Raw genomic sequence first — 6,427 nt, 5'->3', positions numbered from 1 at the left:
GTTAAAAATTAGAAAACAAATCATTTTAAGCCTTTTAAAATTATTATCTTCGCTTAGAAAACTAGGAAAATTATTTTAATTGGTTTTAGATGATTAGGAAACCAAATGCAATATTTTAGTGTGTTTTACAATTTTGTAATTTTTATGATTTTTAATTAATTTTAATCATTTAAATACTCCAAAGTAGCTTAAAATTGAAGTGTTCATTTTAATTCCAATTTTATATTTCTTAGGTTCCTCTGGTCATAAGGAACTCTCAAAATTAATTTGGTGATTTTTTTATTTGTATATTAATTATTATAATTATTTTAATATAAAAAATGTTATTTTATCTAGAAAAAAATCATTTTAGTGATCAAATAAACTCAAATTGACTTGAGATTTTTATGGTGAGTTCCTTTAACTTTAAGTTATAGTGGAGAAAGATTTTCATGTCATTTACATTTATAATTACTTCAAATTAATTTTCTCTTCATTTTTAAGGTTGATGACAATAAGGGTTATTTTAAAAGAGTTAGACCAAGTTTATATTTTTCCTAGGATCCTCTAACCACAGTGAACATACCAAAATAAATTTTGTATTTTCTGATTAGTATTTTAATTATTATAATTTTTATACCAAAATAGAGACCATTAACTTAAAAATTGAATATCTCTAGTTAGAGATGTCCCCTGACCTTGGAAAAATGAAGGGAGATGCCTAATAACAGAGACATAAAAAACCTCATGGTCCCATGCCATGGTGAAATGTCTATTCTAATGGAGAATCAAAATAAATAAAACACCATTAAAGTAATTAAAAATAAAATATGCATCAAATGGACATGAAAATATTTTCACGTTGTTCTCCTCTCTTCACTGAACAACTAGGTATTTTTATTTTATTTTTGTGATTTTTTTACACAAAGTTATGAATTTTTGAAGTTTTGGATATTTAAATAAATAAGAAAATATCCTATTTATCTACTTAAGTGACGCGGCGCCAAGCAATCCTAAGACGACTCCAAAGCTCCATATGGCACGCTCCCATTTGATGTCGCCATCCACGGGTCTGCTCCGTTATCCTGCGGTTCCACTCCATTCCTTCATCCGACGCCATCACAGCCGTCCGTCCAATAAATGCTCGATCCAATGGCACTCCATCATCGTCCCCAAAGAGTGAAGCCTACAAATTGTCCATCTTCTAGACCTAATATCTTGCTTGATTCTCAACCAAATCAAGTGGGTTTTAATCCTATAGACTCATCTTGATTAGAATAACATATCTACATGATTAATCAAACCTTAAATAACTTCCATACTCATGGAGAATCAAAAGAAGCTCAATTTAGGGTTAAGTTTCAATACCTTGGTCCAAGAGGGGAAGCCTTGATTGGATGCTTGTGGAAGCTTTGTGGGGGTCTGAAGAGCCTAGGGATTGAGCCTCGAGCAGTGGTCAATAGCCTAGATATGATTTCGACCAAAGTCAGTTTGGGGGTCTGATCAAAGTCCACATTTGATTGCTCTGGTGATGGGGCTTTTGTGGGGGATCTTCCTCTCTCACTGTGGGGATGGTGTGTGCACAATTTATTTGAATTTGGTGGAGTATTTGGAGGTATTTGGAGGTTTCCTGTTTCGGCAGCTCCAAAATTGAGCTCGAGCTGTGGATTTGAGTGGCTAGGGATGGTTGGGCTGAACTCAACAGGTCTTAAGGAAACTCTGGAAGCAATTTAGCAGAGTTCCCAAAGGAATTTCAATCTCTCCTCCTTTGGCCATAGAGGGTGGGTATAAATAGAGGGGGAAGGAGATTCCACCAAGGGCAATTGGTGGGTGTTTTAAGTTGCTTATGTGGATGCCAACAATGTACAAAAATCCAATTGGGATGAGACAATTTGGATGGGTTTAATTTTTGGATGGGTTTAATTTTGAGTTTTTTTTTTATCTATGAGGGAGCACTTGGTCATGGCTTTTCCAGCAGCCAAGGTGGTCGGCCGGCCAGGGAGAGGTCACCATCCCACTGAGGGAGGTCAGGGCTTGGGTTTGGTGAAGTCAAATGGGGTTGGCCATGTGTAAAGGTGTTGAATTAAAATAGAATGTATGAAAAGCTATTTTGGGTCAAATTGGGTCAAGTCATGGATTTGGGTTGGGTTCACCCACGTAGCGTTCACCTACCAAGGCTGGCTTGGCTGTTGAGGGAAATCAGATGGTTCAACTTAATCATTAGTAAGGTCCCTATCCAAGTGATTTGGTTAAATATGTGGTTTAGGTGATTCATGAGACGGGTTAAGAGAATCTTAAGGATATTTGAAAGTGGCTTGGCCTCTTTCTACTAATAGTATGGTGATGTGGCACGGCTCTCATGGCTCACTTATGGCTTGTGAGTGGCTTCATGGCTTCCCTTTGGCTTGGTCAACTTTCATGAAGAGGGTTTTTTTAATTTATGAAATACTTTGACAAAGTTTGGCATGATGCTTGATTTGGAATGATTTGATTTTGAATTTAGAACTTAGGGAATGATTTTGATTGAATGGATGATGAGGGGAAAAAATTGTCATAAATTGTCATATGGAATTGTCATATGGGCTTTGAATTTGAGCTTTTGAAATTAAATGTGGTGGGCTTGGGCTTTTGAATTTAAAATGATTTTGGGCTAATTTAATGTTGAGTTTGGTGTATGGAGATGTCATAAAGGATTTGAAAAAAATTTAAGTGATTTTGAGTTGAATTGTGGACTAATTTGATGGATTTATGCATATGGTCAAAATTAGGTTTTTTTTTATTTGGGTAAAATTGGGTTTGCAATTGGATCAAATTGGGCTTAAATATGGGCTTATATTTTGTTTAGAATAGAATTGAGGATACTGAATTTTCATTTAGAATTGAAATTAGACAAGATTGGGGTCAATTGGGCTAAGATTGGGGCTAATTTGGGGACATTTGGGCCTTTAAGGGCAAATTGTGGCTTTTGGTCAATGGCTTTTGGGTCAAATTGGACTAATTTGGTCTAATTGTGTTAAATTGATAATAAAAAATTGAAATTGCGAATATTTGGGATAATTTTAGATTTTTTAGGTCATGAGGGGCATTTTGGTAATATTGGTAAAATTTTGGACCAAAATGGGCCAACAAGCCATGAAAGCATACTAAACCAATAGGAGTCATATGAGGACTAATTTTGGATGCTGAATGTGCTGGTTCTAACCCTCTTAGCCAAAGACTAAGGATACAGGGTCATCCACATGAGCTTTTCAAAAGGAGTCAAGGGACCAACCTAAGGGGTCATAGGGTTTAGGGTATGTGAGAGAGTGTAGTGTGTGCAAGTTAGCCCCACCAAAACCAAATCTCCTAGAGTTTGTCCTAAGGTCTGACCATCCTATGGGGGACTCCACTTGAGCTCTTTCATATTGACCCTACCTACTACGAGCTAGAGATCAGGACCAATATGTGAAACTTCAAATTGAGCAAAAAAGGGTTTAGAATTTCTAATTGTGAGAGTTCCTTTTCTAGTCCTCTATGAATAGTTAATAGGAAAGTCAAGACCCTAGGCTGCTAATAAGGAAAAACTAGAACTAAAAAAAAAAGAGGTCAACACCCACAATTAATTCATTTTTTCTATTATCATTAAATTATAGTAAAAAATGTTGGACTTCAGTTGGGACGTTATTTGAAGCAGAGCCTTTATTGGTTTTTGCCATCACAATAGCTTAGAGAATAGAAGTCTCTCATAAGTCCTGTAGGAGCGCCAAACCTGAAATTATAGATAAAGATGTATTGTTATTGGACAATTTTATAGAATTAGTAGGAGTTCGCAGTAGCTTTAAGTTTTTTGCCTTTGAGTCAAATAAATAAAAATCCATCCAACAATCATAAATCAGTCTCAAATCAAATTGACAAGGTCTACCAATATAAGATGACAAACATCCATATCTAGGACATCATAAAGTACTTTGAAAACAAAATGCTTCTCAATAGAAAAATGGACACATCACATTTATGGGATATGTATGTCGATTTCTTTAATAAAACCACTAATTTTATACACTTGTGCAAGTTTTGTAGTTTTAAGTTCTAATGCTAGTGCAACAGACTAAGAAGTTATGCTCTGAGCCAGTATCAATAACCAAATAAAAAATCTTATCATTAATGGTACATCTAGTCCAAAATATAACTTATTGTTGGGAAGCCACGAACTGTCGATGTGCTAGAAGCAACTTTTCGATAATTCATATAAGGTTCTCCCCTTCCACTTCAACTACCTCTTCAATTTTTGCTTCACGCATATCCAAAGCATTGTCTTGTAGTTCATCAGCAGTTTCTCCTTTCATGAACTGAATTTGTTGCCGCGTTGGACATTCATGCGATTTATGACTTGGTTGAAAACATTGAAAAATTTGGAATTGGAAAACTTGGAGCATGATATCTCTTTAACCAAAATTTTATCCTTAATAGAAACTTTCTCACTTGTTGTTGGGATGGATTAAGCATTTGATTGGGATTAAGGAGACTTTGGCTTCACTGTCATATTAACAATGCGATTGCCATATCCGTAATGTTCAATTGTCGATCTTCGTGACGAATTACCCTTTGTGCCTCCGATGAGCTGCAATTCTACTTCGTATGCCAGATTCACTATTTTGACAAAGACCAAATAGAATTCAATTCCAGTTTATATTCAATGGTATCTTCTAAATTGTTGATTCTAAACCAACTGCAAACTGCTCCTTCGCCTTCTCGATTTTGCATCTGATTAAGCTCTTGCCACCACGTCGTTGCACTGCCTTCTAAACAACATGCTACATATTTCACTTATTTTTTGGGTGGAATCTCCATATATTCAAAAAAGAGTTTCCACCTATCGTTCCCAGTCTAAATAATCAAAGAAGAGAATATCAAATTTCACACGAAACTCACCATAATTTTTATCACGAAGTCCAAGCAATATATAAGTTAAAAATCTGGCATCATTATGTGGTTTAGGATCTGCTAGTTGATCCAAGAACTGGCATCGAAGTTCTATAGTTCCAATTATAGGATAAGGAGCATTGTTGTGGCTGTCGAACTTCTCATTTTGAGCTTTTGGATCTCTCTTCACATCTTCGTACAAAATTGAAAGAATTCATAAGTGAGTTTTTAGATTCACTTGGCTAATGTATTATAAATTTATGAAAAAAATGAAGTTGATTTACCACTTTTCCCATGCATGAAATAGTGGAATTGAGTCTGGAGCATTAATTAGTGGTAATTTTGATGTGATAGGAAAGAATTAAAGAAAAGTACCGCTTAGACTGAAAGAAAAATTTTATAAAACGGTGGTGAGACCTGCAATGCTCTATGGCGCTGAATGTTTGTCTTTAAAAGAGAAGCATAACACTAAGTTAAATGTTGCCGAGATGAGAATGATTAGGTGGATGAGTGGCTTTACAGTTAGAGATTAAATGCGAAATGAATCGAAATGAATATATCTTGGTGTAGCTTCTGTGACATGTAGCTTCTGTGACAGACAAAATTAGAAAAATTCGTCTTAAATGGTTTGGTCACATTAAGCGTTGACCATCTGATGATCCGATTAGGAGAGCAAATGTTTTAGATTCGACTTATGTTAAGAAAGGCAGAGGTAGAACTAGGAAGATTTGGGCTTACTGTACTAAAAATGATCTAAATTTATTAGAATTAAACAAAAATATGACACAATGAAGAAAAAATGATTCTTGCAGCCGACCCCATGTAGTGAGATTAAAGCTTTGTTGTTGTGTTCACAAATTTAATAAAAAAAAGACTGCTTATGAAACTAAAGACTGCTTAAGAAACTTTAGTTTGTCATATAAAATAATAAAAAAAGACTTCATACGAAACTTTGGTTAGTCATATAAAATATTTAAAATGGTCATATAATATTGTTTCATTAACTCGTTTTGTAATATATTATTTAGGGTCAAAGAAATAGATACTATTTGTGAGTTTAATGTGAACATGTGTACTTTCAGAGAGTTTAAAAACTTGTATATATAAGTGGCAAGAAAGAAGTGCAAAGCCGTGCAGAAGCAAAGAGGGTTGTAAGGTATGGTTGTATCAACTATATATTTGTCATTTTCATGCTTTCTATTGAAAATTAAATAACTAATAATGCTTGTTTCTTCCATGCATGTCAACAGGTAATTATCTTTGGGATTAGCATTAATTGAAGATCATGGCAACCCCAGCTCAAATTCCACCTAATAAATTTACATATATATGGTTGAATGCTTGGAACAACCAGCCTGATGGGTTAGTGTCTAGTTTCGTATACCATTTTAAAGATATGCATAGGTGATATCTAATGTAACTAAAAAAAAGTTATTTTCAGGTCAAAATATTATTCTGGGGGAAGCTACTTCTTTATTGGCCAACGTGGAAAGGTCAAAGAGCTTGGTCTTAACCCAAACAGCCCATATAAATTTTCCTATACATT

At 34.7% G+C, this 6,427-nt stretch overlaps 1 long non-coding RNA gene across 1 annotated transcript; it reads left to right on the top strand.

The window, feature by feature from the left end:
• Nucleotides 1-6,009: 6,009 nt before the first annotated feature.
• Nucleotides 6,010-6,395, top strand: LOC110032951. The gene is made up of 3 exons (XR_002294904.1): nt 6,010-6,037; nt 6,132-6,243; nt 6,323-6,395. It is a non-coding gene; the product is annotated as an uncharacterized LOC110032951 (long non-coding RNA).
• The last annotated feature ends 32 nt before the right edge of the window (nt 6,396-6,427 follow it).

The sequence above is a fragment of the Phalaenopsis equestris genome, unplaced genomic scaffold (genome assembly GCF_001263595.1).
Source record: "Phalaenopsis equestris unplaced genomic scaffold, ASM126359v1 Scaffold001070, whole genome shotgun sequence".
NCBI lineage: Eukaryota > Viridiplantae > Streptophyta > Magnoliopsida > Asparagales > Orchidaceae > Phalaenopsis > Phalaenopsis equestris.
This window is presented reverse-complemented; position numbering and strand designations above follow the sequence as displayed.